The sequence below is a fragment of the Octodon degus genome, unplaced genomic scaffold, assembly GCF_000260255.1.
Source record: "Octodon degus isolate 3935 unplaced genomic scaffold, OctDeg1.0 scaffold00043, whole genome shotgun sequence".
Lineage (NCBI taxonomy): Eukaryota > Metazoa > Chordata > Mammalia > Rodentia > Octodontidae > Octodon > Octodon degus.
In genome coordinates, this window is record NW_004524619.1 from 14,525,020 (window position 1) to 14,539,299 (window position 14,280).

The window sequence follows — 14,280 nt, forward strand, 5'->3', positions numbered from 1 at the left end:
TTACAGTAGCCCTGCTCAGAAGAGCAATAGTGAAGGAAGACAAGTCACAAGGGGGGCAGATCCACCGATGTTGATTTCCTGATGGCTATGCAATTTCTTGGGAAAAAATATCTTTTGCAGTTAGATGAGGACCATTTGGCTCAATCTCACATTTTTATCTTCAAGTTTAATGTAACAACAACAACAAAATCAACCAAGATAAGTAAGTAGAAATTGTTTGATGGGACCCAAAGGCATTTTGATGAGTGACAATTATTTATCCATGGACCCTAATTATATAAATCTGCTCGCACAATGTCCAAATCATTTATTTATTGAGCCTCAGCACTGCCATCCTAGTATTCCAGAGAAGAAGCCAAGCTATAATGACTCAAACCACATTTCATAATGGACTCCAAAGGACACATGATGTCATTTGCTAAAATGACATCAATCCAGATGGAAAGCATTCTGGCCTATACACAACTGACTGACCTTTGCTATGCTTTTCCTGGTTATTTATATACTATCATACACATGAATGTATATCAGTGGCATTTACACTTGGCAGCTACTTTCAGGAACATATTATTCAATTGGGACTTGAAGATTTTTAACAGCCACTTCCTAATCAAACATACACAAATGAAGAACAAGGAAAGGTGTTATCTTAAACATCATGTTGAATAGGCTCTGAAGAGTTTAAAGAGACTTTGCTACTCTAGTTGCTTTAGATTACAGTGAACGAGATCTGCCTGTGCAAAGATAACTTCAAATTTCTAAAACTTAGTATATCAAAGGATGTTTTATCTATATTATAGTTCGACACTTAATAATCCCTATGAAATAAGATTTACTGAGGGAAGAACATTTCTGACTATCAGTAAGAAAAGGATGATAGTTTCTAGTTACCACAGTGATGGTAACTAGCAACCATAATAAACAATAAGGGAAAAAAGAACACAGCTACATGATGTTCCTCTATGTTTTAATCTCGACCATGAATTCAGCTTCTGCAAAGAGTGAGCTACACAAATCACAATATCCAGAAGCTCCAAATGACTTGAAGATAATAGTAACAAAAGAGGTAGATGCATACACTGGATTAGAGAAAGCACACCGATGGCAGGTGTGCCCTGACTCCCAGTACGCACAGCTAGAGCAGACATCAGTAGCTGCTCGCCGAATTCCTACCTGCAGAGGCTCCACATGAACTCAGAATACTTTTCTAATAATACTCTGGGGCAACACTATCAATAAAAATTGTTTCCCAACAATACAATTAAATAAAGATTTGTCTTCTTGACTGATTCAATTAATTCTAGCTCTTGTACCCAAGTACTCCAAGATTCAATCTAAAACTAAACAGGATTTTTATAACCAAAATTTATTATCAGCTCTTCGAGTTCTGCAGAAGCATTCAGTCAAGTCTTGTTGACAAGTCATGATAGGCTGACATGATCCCCAACATAAATAAAAAGCAAAGAGGAAACCTAAACAAGAAGAAAATGGCTTATCTCTTCACATAGGAATGTTAGACAGCAATAAAAAAGAATGAACTACAGCCATATACAACTGTAGGGCTAATATCTTAGAAGTACACATCCACATGAATATAAGAGGTATTACAAAAAGAAATGCTTTCCAAGTGATATGACTCAGGGAGTGGGTGAAGTGCTCCCACATACTAACCCCTTTTGTTCCTGGTGTGAAGAGAGAGTAGAGTGGCCAGTCTAACAGTGAGGAATGAACGTCTACAGCAAGCTCGACATACACCAAGATGTTGGGAAACAGTGATGCTCAAAGCCATTTTGATAGAACCCAAAAAGTAAAACTATACCTTGTTTAGGGTTATATATATTTTTTCACGCGACAATATTAGCTCAAAATGAGAAAGAAAAGCGAGGGAAAGATGAATGAAAAGTCCAGGCACTGTACACATGCATTCAGTACCATGTTTGCTGTGTGAATCAAAAGACAGAAAATAGGTTGGGAAGCAACGTGTGGATGGCCTCATACTAGTTCTCTAGTTCAGTAGTTATAGTTGAATGTTTATTCAGGAATGCTTCGTTAATTAAGTCCAAGCGTATTGTTTTATCAATAAAATGTACTTTTCTGAACACCAAGATAAGGAAGACAACTTTCTAGTTTATTTTCAGTCAGGCCTTCGCAGCAGAATCTTAATATATCAATTCAAGACCAGAGTAGGCTTGAGCCCAAAGGCTGCTGGTTGCTGAAACTCTACAGCGATTACAAACAAGATTTTGTTCTGCTAATGCCACCCGAATTGTCCAGAGGTTTCTAATAATAAACAAGAATACCCCATCAATGATCATATGATTTTAATCTAATTCAGTGAGAATATTCATGAATATTTATTAGAGCCTAAAGCTCCATTTCCCCCTTTCAAATAAAAATATCACAAAAAACACATGTAAGCCTCTTAAGTAAGATTCATTCAGTTATAGCAAACAAAAACCCTCTGGAGTGCAAGTTGAAGGGGAATCCTAGAAGTTTCCCACAGTATGTAGGTAGGAAATACAAGCAGGCCTTGCAAGGGTCCTGGGCCAGGATGCGGGTAGACATTCAGATCCAAGTTACTCTCTGCATGACAGGTCTTTGTGACTCTTCGACCTCCTGGAACTTTCCTCTCCCTTTAGATGTATCTTCTCTGCTTTGCCATCGACATTACCAAATATTTGTGTTTCTGAAGATTAATTTTTAACTAAGTACTGTCCTCATAGAATGTACAGCCCCAAAATGTCCAGAGGATAAAATTTCATTGACCTAACCAAGGTCAATAGAAATCTAGATTTGCAGCAAAATTTTCTGACTTTTTAAAAAAACATACCTGCAGTCTGTACTGGACTACATGGTCAGGGAGAGAGCTCAGCTGTCAAAGCACCTGCCGGGCAAGCTCAGGGACCTGGCTTCAATGCCCAGTATCACATGCTGCGCTAGCTCAGGCCCCGGGTGCATCGATCTAACCATTGAGTCCTGACGTGGTAGCACATGCCTGTAATCCCAGCACTGGGGAGGCTGAGACAGGAGGATCACTACAAGTTGGAACTGGTGAGACTCTGTACCAAATCAATCAGTCAAGCAATTAATCTTTACAAAAATTATTAGACTACAATCCTACCAAAAATGCAGTACGATTATTATTATTATGCAGATGGTCACCCTGGACAAATGGGAAGGTAAGTGCCGCCTTTTCGATAGAAGGAAAGCTCTCACCAAAGCGACCCTGTTCAAGCACCACTCTGACAAAGCCTGGCTGCCTCGCGGTTCGTACATCCGGGACACCCCACACGCATAATGCATTCTTCAGATAAACTTTTTAAAATGTCTTCCTCAAGTTCAGTTGCTAATTATCTTGTGGTGCTAAATGAGTTCTTAGAAAAATGTAGCTAAGACAAAACACAAAAGAAATCAGTCGAAAGCACACTAGATCCAGAAAAAGGAAACATCCTGCTCTGCTTTTCTAGCTGCAGTGGGAAATGCTGCCATAAAAAAAACAAACCAACATCAACCAAAAAAACCCTACTCATTACTTAACAAAATGCAGATTCTTTTTTCACCTCACAAAGGGGGACACAGCCTTCCTCTGCCAGTTCCTTCATTATACAGAACTGTGAGCCGCAGAAGTCTCAACTTAGAAAAGCATAAGGAAGCGTCCCTGGGTGTGTTAGCCCCACCCGGCCCCACCCCTGGGGGTGGCCCCCTCCCTGGTACATGTGTGCGCATCGCTATTCATCTCCTCACGTAGAGCAGAAACAAAGGCTAATCGCCTCCTGCCCCTAAAGTCCTTTTGTTGAATAAATACACGTGGTTGTACACTTTGAAAATTTTGTTTGTGTTTTGGCAGTGAATTTAGAAAGAAAAGTTAAAGTTAGACTAGCTTCCTCCCATTCTTTTGTGTGAACTGTGAAGTGTTTAATAAAACACTTTAAAAACCTTTTATTCAAATGAGAATTAGATACATTATTCTGAATTATTACAACCTCAAAATAGTATAGTTCCTGGGCTTTGGAAAATATATAGTCATAGCCTAAAATCCTTCAAGGTATCTTCTGTCAACTTCTACATATACACAGGTTTTTTCTAATATATTGATATAGATATAAACATATATGGTATATAAGAACGGGCCTGGTTAAAATTCTTTGCTTAGACATAAAATCTATATATATTGAAACTTATGGGAAATTTAGAGAAGCATGGTATATACATTTGCTTCAAGAGTTATATTTCATTCTAAAGAAATGAGTTGGCAAATTTCCTTAGTACAGAGAACTGTTAAGTAGGAATTAATTTTTAAATGATATAAGTTAAAATGTAAAATGGATGCATCATTATTTATAGTTAAATCTTGTCCTTCAGTAATTATTGAATGCGACACTAGTCCTTTTGATCATCGCTAATTGGACTGAATTTGACCAAATATCTCTTTTTTCTCATAAAAAAATAGCTGTAGTATTCCTAATTTTACTGGTGTTCCAGGTCTACAAGTCCTTCATCATGCGCAATTTAGTAGCCTAAAAATGTGTCTAGAACAGAGCGTAATTTCAAGGCAATAAGTATACCTAAGACAGAAAGAAGGTTAAATGAAGCCTCATTTCTTCGGAGACTTGATACTGGGTCATGACAAATTAACTTTAAAAGACAACATTTCATCTTAAGGAGGGATGAATCTTCTCTCCATAGGTAAAAAGAAGTACACTTAGGTATTGGCAAGTGTCTCTTTGGAAAGGTTTATCTCGTGGTGGAATTGCAATCAGTGTAGAGGAACGGAATAGCGTAATTAATAGACCAGTGGAAATTATGTAGCTTGGGATACCAAAATCCCTTTATCCACCTTATTACCAATCCCTAAATATTTTTCAGATTTGTCATGTTTATCTTATCTGCTATTTCACTATCTTCCAATTTATCAGAATTTCTACAATCATCTTCTGAGTTACATTAAGCTCCTCCAAGCCTTCCTAGCCAGGCTTGTGAACTCAGCCTGTTTGACGTCACGGAACGTAAGATCATTTTCTCCTGGTGTTACACAGGCATGGAATTCAGCCATCCAATGCGGCCATGCATAGATGTCTGCATGAAGGTTTTACAAATGAAGCTGCTCAGAGGAATACGAGTGCTGCTAGACACATCAAAATTGCCACCCTAGCTCTCTCGCTTAGTGGCTGTTTCCATATGTGAATTGCATCACCTGTCTAAGCCTCAGTTATCTCACCTGAGAAGTGAGTTCTTTAATACTGTTTGTCAGTATTTCAGCCCTTGATTTCCCTTGGAAATTATTTCCTATAATCAGCCCCAGATTGTATCTTTCACTGTGATAATCTTATTCCCTATCCATTTACAATTCTGTACACATTCTTTTGTGATTTCAATTAACGGTTCACATACGTAAGGATGAGCTGGTAGCCTGGCCAGGCTTGTGAACTCTGAGAGCTGCAAGCCTCATGGGAGAAACTGATGAAACAGTAACAGAGCAGTGGCAGGTGCCAAGAAGAGGCTAGGCGCTGAAGGAGGCTTTTCCAATCTGGAGAGGAGCAACGATTTCCACTGCAATCAGAAGAGAAGAAGTCCATCAGGAGATGAAGAGCCCCAAGTTCTACAGGATGGCAAGAATGAGAACGTGCGAAAGCCCCAGTGCACGGGAGAGAATCATGTTTTTTAGTGTGATTGGCGTTCAGAAGCTACAAGACAAAAATGTGAAGAACAGAAAGGCCATATTGTGTTTTTTTTTAATTTTTAATCTTTTATTTATTTAGTACAATATCTCATTATGCAGCTCAGACTTATAGTGATCCTTCTGTCTCAGCTTCCCCAACGCTGGGATTACAGGTGTGCACCAGCACTCCCAGTTGCAGTGGTCGGCACAGTGTGCCCAGGGTTCCGGAGCCAGCACAGCATGTGGTACCGGAGATCAAGCCCTGGTCCTTGTGCTTGCCAGCTAGGTGATTAGAGCTCTGATTTATCTCCCCAGTTCCATATTAGCTTTTTTTTCAGGTGGCAAAACCAGGCTTTATTTTGGAAAAGACAATTTAAATGGTTTTTGGTTGAGGTATAGGCAAGAAGGGGTACCCCAGGCAGTAATGTCCCCCCAAGGGTGGGCTGAGGGTTAAGCTGAGCCTCAGATGTGTCTCTTGCTTCCGATGCTCCCTTGTACAGCTGTCTCCCCATGGGCTCTGGGGCAGCCTTCGGAGAGGTGCAGGCTGGCAGAGGCTGCTGTGGCCCACTCACTTGGGCAGGACATCAGAACTCTCAGACACCAGCTTCCCATAGCAGGCCTCGATCTTCTTCACATCCACAGCAGACTTGGTGCGGGTGAAGCCAGGGCTTTGGAGGCTCCTGAAGCCAGGGTTTGTGAGGCCCCATAGGGTGAGCTCACCATTCCTGCAGAGCCACTGGTGGCCTTCGTGTGGATGCTCAAGTTCTGCATCCAGCCTCCAGCCTGTTCTCCTCGCCCTCCAGCAGCTTGCAGTGGGTGGCGATCTCGATGTCCAGGGCCAGCCTGATGTTCATGAGCTCCTGGTACTCATGTAGCTGCCAGGATGTCCTGCTTGGCCTTCTGCAGGGCAGCCTCCAGCCTGTTCTCCTCGCCCTCCAGCAGCTTGCAGTGGGTGGTGATCTCGATGTCCAGGGCCAGCCTGATGTTCATGAACTCCTAGTACTCACACAGCTGCCAGGCCATGTCTTGCTTGGCCTTCTGCAGGTCAGCCTCCAGCTGGGCCAGCTTGGCGCTGGCATCCTTAATGGCCATCTCCCCAGGCTGTTCGGCATCAGCGATGGCAGCCTCCAGGGATGCTCTGGCCTTTGAGGGCCTCAATCTCTGCCTGCAGGTGGCTGATGCTGTGGTTCATCTCAGAGATCTCGGACTTCATGTGGCAGAGGTCATCCCCGTGCTTCCCAGCCAGTGTCTGCAACTCTTCATATTTGATCTGGTACATGCTCTCAGCCTCAGCCCCGCTGTGGTTGGCGATCTCATACTGGGCCTTGACCTCGGCGATGATGCCGTCCAGGTCCAGGGAGTGGCTGTTGTCCATGGACAGCACCATGGATGTGTCCAAGGTCTGAGACTGCAGCTCAAGTATCTCCTCTTCATACAGCTGCCTGAGGAAGTTGATCTCATCAGTCAGTCCTTCCAGGCATGAGCTCTACCTTGTTCATGTAAGCTTCATCCACATCCTTCTTGATGAGGACAAATTCATTCTTCATCTCTGTACACTTGTTGATCTCATCTTCATATTTATTCTTGAAGTCTTCCACCAGCTCCTGCATGTTGCCGAGCTCCACCTCCAGCTTCAGTTTCTCCTGACCCAGTGTGTCCAGCTGCCACCGGAGGTTGTTGATGTAGCTTTCATATATGTTGTCCATGTTACTCCAGGGCATCTTCTGCTGCTGCAGGAGGCTCCACTTGGTCTCCAGCATCTCATTCTGCTGCTCCAAAAACTGAACCTAGTCGAGGAAGGAGAACTTGTTGTTGAGGTTTTGATCTGCTCCTTCTCCTGAATATGCATGGCCTGGATGCTGGGGTCCACCTCCAGGTTGAGGGGGTTCAGCAGGCTCTGGTCCACCTGAACGGCCATGATGCTTACCACATCACCAGCCCCGCCATCGCCACCCAGGCCCAAGCCACCCTGGAAGCTGCTGCTACTGCCCATTCCAGAGAAGCTGGAGAAGCTGATGTGGGAAGCAGGCTTGTTGGTGTAGGAGAGGCTGCTGAAGACCCGGGGGCCGGAGGTGGACACCTTGTAGGACTTCTGGGTCACCCTTATGGACATGGTAGAGGCTGGAGTGGAGGCAGGCGAACTGAAGATGGAGACTGTTCTGCTTTAGTTTCCTTTCTGGTCTGATCTTCGCTGGTGAGGCTGCAGTCACAGCTCCTGAGATTCCTCATTCTTACCTTTCTAGGCTGAGAATGACAACTCATGGGAAAACTGCCTCTATAATTCGTTGTGAGCTTGAGAGGAGAAGCCTTCCTTTCTCTGGCCTTACTTCTAACCCTTTTCTACCATGTTGTACTTTCCTTTTTTGGAGGTATGTAAGACTAAAGAGAAAGAGCCCTAAACCGCTCCAACTTTTCCCTCTTATCTTGCAACTAAGTGAAGCCCATAAAAAAATGATGCTTGCTAATGCTCAAGACAGGGAAGTCATCTTAGATGAGGGACATATACCCTATCTCTGGCTCACAAGAGACATCAGGATTTTGCCCATCCAGGAAAGCACACATAAAAGCCATATCCCTGCTTAGTGTTCTGGGCAGGTCTCTCTCATGAAACTGAACCAGCAGTACTGTGGGAAGAACTGACTTCTGGTTGAATCCAGAAGGAGCTATTTCCAAAACACCACACTCATGGGAAAAAACATATCTAGCCTGAGGGACGATCTCCAACCTTTCCTCTTCCCCTCCTAGGTTTAATTATCATTTATATGCATAAGAGAAAATACTTGGATAATAGGTTGTAGGCTTTAAAACAGTTACCATAAACTTATGAAATGCTACATAATGATCTCACTCAGGCTTTTACCCTTTGTAGTACTTAGACAAAGAGTGGTTACTCAGCTGGCTGGCCAAGCGCTCTTAGAGCAGCTTCCATGCTTAAAGCAGAGGACAGGTGTTCCCAGCATCTTTTCTGATGAATCCACATTGAAGCCGATGGCCAATGGAATGTTGACCAGAGATACAGCTGGATTCCTTTTTGGAGATCAATCTCTGGCTTCCTGGACCAATAGAAACTGAGAAAAACTGAGGTGTCATGAACAACGCTGCTTTCTGGAAGACACCCAAAGGTTCCTCAGTGGAAACTAGTTCAAGGCCACAGAAAAATCGCTACTAAATAGTGTATTTTTCTCTCTTACTATTAAGTCAGAAATCCCAATTTTTCTGCAACTTGTTGGGAGTTGATTTTAAAGCCACCTTGTCCTTAGACTATTCCTCCCTCTAGGATTCAGGCTGAGGCAATGTGCAACAACTATTTTCCTTCCAGGGAGGAAAACAATTATCAAGGGAATGATTTACATTTTTGTTTTACATATGCTAAGAGTTAAAAAAGAGATCTTCATCAGTCTTTTCTCTCATGTGTGCACAGAAAAGTAATAAATGTTCCTTTACTAGCATGTGAAATGTGTTTGCCAGATAATAAATACAAGTTTAACTTGGGAACTTCAAAGATATAAAAATATAAATAAAGCACAGCCTTGTCCTGCTGCTAGGAAAAGTTGCCTAGGCGATCAGACAGATAACACAAGCGGCTTGGCAACTTCTTTGACCTAGGACCCAGGAAGAGTTTCTCCAGCCAATTTGCTTTTGTCTGTCTCTACAAGTAATTAATATCCTACACAGCCTGAGAAGTGCTGTATTTCTACCTGTGTTTTTGGTTTATGCCCTCTTTCAAAGAACAAAAGAAATAGTTTATTTCAAAGTTATGCTTCCTTCTTTAAAACATTATTGTCACAGTTGGGACCAATTGTAACTTGCTCTTCTAACTGTCCTACAGTACTAAGTTCACAAGCTCCCTGGAAAGATGAAATTGCACACCAGTTTGAGGGCTGATAGGGTGGTCAAAGTTTATCTCTCACTCTGTCTCAGATCATATCTACCTGCAATGGGATGGAATCTACTCAAGAGATTACCATGAGGGTATAAATAGGAACTAAAGGGGATGCCCGATTTCTTTTTGCATTTTGGACAATCATCATTGGAATACTGCAGGGAACCCAAAGAAGACTCAAGATTATTGTTCAAGACAAAATAAGGCCTTTAGATAAGTCATCTAAGACATTATTCTTAGACCTTTTACTAATCAATTTGCCGCTTAGAAACTATTTACAACAAACATCCTGGATATGTGACCTGCTGTCCTTGCCAAGTGCATCTGAACTTCCTTGGTGGGTCTCCCCACTCCAAGGAGATGATTGGAATAAACCACATGACTGTATTGATGAGTTATGAAAGAGCTCAGTGGTTCATAGCTCAACTCACCATCACAAGGTAGCTGAGTGACCTATAAGCTGTACTCCTAATGATCCTGGACATAGAATGTTTTCCAACAATGACACTGAAGCCTCTTTAAAGGCACTAGTAGGAGCACTATTAAATAAATGTAAGGGTCTTATCTTGAGGGCCAACAACTGTAGACACTAGGATGGCTATTTTCAGGTATGGGGTAATTATCTGTGCTGAGCCACCACTATAGAACACCTTAGTATTAAAAATTCCCCTTGTGTTGGGAACAGAAAAATTGCTCTTATTTTCATTGGCCTAATTCTATTAAATATTTGAGGTCAACACCCCCCAGCCAATGTATACACACAATAACTTTATAGGCTGAAGATTGGTTTGCAACAAACTGGCTTAATCACCCTGGAAGTAGATAGGAAGCCCCCAGAGTCACCTATTGGTCGTGTGGAACCATTCTGTGGCCCTGACTACCCTCTAGGTGGATAGGAAGATGCATACTGGGATCTGCATGGTTGCAAGGTTGAAGTGTTGAAAGTACTGACAGACCAGCAAACTTACCCTGCCTATGGTATCAGTGTCCAGAAGTGTGTTTCACTGGTATGATTATTTGCCTTCTATCTTTATCTTTTCTCTGGGGTTCAAGATGTCATGGAATACATTGAGACCTTAACTAACTGCTGAGAAGACCTTAAGTGTCACTGAAACTGATCTGCCTCCTGAATGAAGACATAAAAATAATGAGGCAAGCCCGTCCCCCAAAATCAGCTGGCATTAGACATTCTATCAGCAGCACAAGGGGGTCCCCATGCAGTTATAAAAGTGGAATGCAGTACGTAGATAGATTCCTGATCCTTCTACTAATGTCTTAATCACCACTCAAGACATTAGACAACAGGTTAATGGCATACAGATTCTGAAACCCTTTGCACCTTCGCTCAGGCTCTTTATGGAAAGCTATTACTGTCTCCTCCTGGTGGAAACCCTTGTTGTCTATATTTATGATTATCCTGTTGATTTTATTGTTTGGCCATGATGGCTTAACCGATTCTGTGGCCTTATCTCCTCCACACTTAAAGTTGTATGTCCACCCAAGACAAGAACACCTGACCTATCAAGGCCCTACAAGCAGATCCTCTGTGAAGTGTCCTTGACTGCCAATCACAACTATGACTCTCTTCAGCTACAAGTAGCTAGATCTGTCTTCAATCCTTGCCTCCCCCCATGGAAAGTAAGGATACTTCTTTAGAAGTTTCCCTTTTGTATTGTTTTGTTTTCCTTTGGTACCAGGAATCAAACTCAGGACCATATGTTTGCAAGGCAAACACTGTGCTACAGAGCTAAATCTCTGGCTCTAGAAGGGAATATTATAGATAGTTAAGTTAGGTAGAAATATTGTAGGTAGTCAGACCAGACTCAGCCCTCAAGAGGTCAATGTGGAAGACAACTGTGGCTGGAGCTATATTCACGGAAGGCCAGGCTTCAAGAAAAATAACTACCTAACCTCATACTTTTCCTAGGGATGAACAGCAGTGGTTAATCTTCTAAGTAGGCACCAATCACCTTGGGGTAGGGGACCAAACCTCCTTACTCACCTTTTTCAGGAAAGTCCTTGTTCATCCCATGTGTGCTTGCTAGGTGACTAGTATCCCCATTTGACCCCCACTTGATCAATATTATGCTAGGGACTCTACTTGTAATCTTATTGGTTGACCATAGTTTTGTCCCATCTCATGTCCAGCCTATGACTTGCCATTGGATCAGTACAAAGCAACGTTATTTGTAATCACATTGATTGGTTATAGTTCTGTGCCACCTTAAGCCCACCTCACCTCATGGCACTGTTCAATAAAACACCTTGGAAAAGCAGGGTTGATGGGCAACCCACTTTCTGGGCCCCCTTCTGCCTGTCTCAGACAGAAGCTTTTGTTCTCTCAAAAAAAAATTTCCTACTCTTATAACACAAATAAACAAAAATAGATAAAGATACAAATTTTGCTTATCCTAAGAATGTTCTAAATGGTTCTTATTTAGTGATAAATAAAAGTGGAAATCGATATACTAATTCATGATGTAAACAAAAAATAAGCTGTTAATATTGTAACATAAAGTATAAGGTTTGTTGCAGGTTTTCTGTAGATATTATTCATATGATAGAAAAAGTACTTCCTTATCCTCATTTTTCTACTAGTTTGCATCATGAATGTGTGTTAAATTTTATTGCCACTCCCCTCATCTACTGAGGCAATGACGTGTTTTTCTCAGCTTATCCCTATTAGGATGGTGAATTGCACCGACACTGACTATTTTCAATAAATGCAACTTGATAGTAATCTATTATCCATTTCATATATGACTGGATTGGATTTACTAATGTTTTGGTCAGGTTTGTTCCACCTATCTTCATGAGAAAAAGTAGACTACGAATTCCTTTTATTAATACAGTTTTTGTTTTGTTTATAAGAGCATAACAATGTGTTTTATTATATATGACTACATTGCTTCCTTCCTAAATGCTTGGAAGAAGTTACCAGCAAGGTTAACTGGTATTTATTTTATGGAAACATCATGAATGTGATGCTAAACCCATTAATAGGTACAAAATAATTTCGATTTCCTAATATGTATTATAATCTATAATATATTTATGAAAGCCTTAAGAATTATTATGTATAATTATTTTTCTAGATTCTCTAAGAAATTTTAAACTTTGTATTTATATTTTAAAGCGTATTAGTATAAACTCTCTTTTTGTATTTTTATTTTCTTTTATAGTGCTATATTTGTTTTTTAATTTCTGATGTGGGCAATTTGTGCTCTTTTTTTAATTATTCTTAAAATAATTTTTTCAATTATTCTTAGTGTTACTGACTAGCCTCAGGCTAGTCAGTGTTACTAGCTTTTTCAAGTGACAGTATTATTTGTATTGTTTATTTTCCATTTTAATTATTTCTGCTCTTTTTGAATTTGTTCTGCTATTCCTTTTCTAGTCCTTAATATTTATGCTAGCATTGCTGATTTTTGGCTTTTCTTGTTTTTAAGAAATGAAGGGTGCAAGTTTCCCTGTACATCCTGCTTCGGCTTCAGCCTCAAGGCGTGGTATGTTCCATTGCCATTAGTGCTAAACACTATTTCTATTTTTTGTTGTGACCTTTTTCTTTGACAGATGGAGCTATTCCTTAAAATGTTAAAATTTTCTTATTTTCATTTTATTAATGATTTTAATCTTAATATTATGAATCAGAAAATAGGTTCTATCTTTTCGAACATTTTACATCTGCAGAGAGGTGTTAAGTCTAAGGACACAGTCTGTTTCCTTTGCTTTTTTTTTTTTTGTGCAGGGTCTCACTATGCAGCTCAAACTCATAATAATACTCCTGTTTTCAGCCTCCCCAGCACTGGGATTACAGGCATATGCCACCACACCCAGTCTTAGTGGCCTGCTCAGCAAGCCCACGAGTGGGCCCTTGTGGCATGTGGTGCTGGGGATTGAACCCTGGCTCCCGCACTTGCCTAAGCAGGCACTTAATCCTCTAAGTTGTCTTGTACACTCTATTTTCTAAATGTTTACAAATGTATATTCTTCACTGTGGGCAGGCACAGTGTTCTATGTATTACAATTAGGTCAAATTTGTTAACTAACTTTAAGTCTTCCATTTATTTTCAAACATTTTCCTTCATGTTTAATGCTATAATGTTTTAACTGTTGGGGCCACGCTCATTGTATGTATAGATCTGCTTCCTTCGGGTAGCCCAATGGTTGGCTGGTTGCCCTCTAAGGCAGCATCTCACCATGCAATTCAGGCAAGCCTTGAACTCCCGCTGTAGTGTGGCCCGGGCAGGACTTAAGCTTGCAGCTGCACTCCTACCTCACCCTCCAAGGTGCACGCCACACCTAGATAGAGACTTCTATTTTGCTATCCATACAGACTTCTACTTACATTTGATCATGTTGGTAGTTGGTAGATATCTAGTATTTATAATTCAGTCAGGTAGTCTTTGTTTATAAATTGAAGTATTAAATCTGTTCATATTAATGATCCATTTGTAGTCAAATCACTATGTTCTCTAGCATGTCCCTCAGCATTTTATTGTTAATAATTTCTCCCTCTTTAATCCAATATATTTTATTATTTCATTGTCTTCTTCTATCAGTTTGAATAGCTATACATTCTTTAAGTGGTTACCCTGGGAACCAAAATATGTTATCTTGACTCATTAGACTCTACTATAATTAGTAGTTTTACACTCTCTGGGTAAGGATTTCACACCCTTTCAACTTCATCTATTCCATTCCTCCCTTATATATAAATACCATCCACCATCATACA

At 40.9% G+C, this 14,280-nt stretch overlaps 1 pseudogene; it reads right to left on the reverse strand.

Annotated features, from left to right (window-relative positions):
• Window positions 1–6,227: 6,227 nt before the first annotated feature.
• On the reverse strand, window positions 6,228–7,808 carry LOC101584919 (annotated as a pseudogene).
• Between the last annotated feature and the right edge of the window lie 6,472 nt (window positions 7,809–14,280).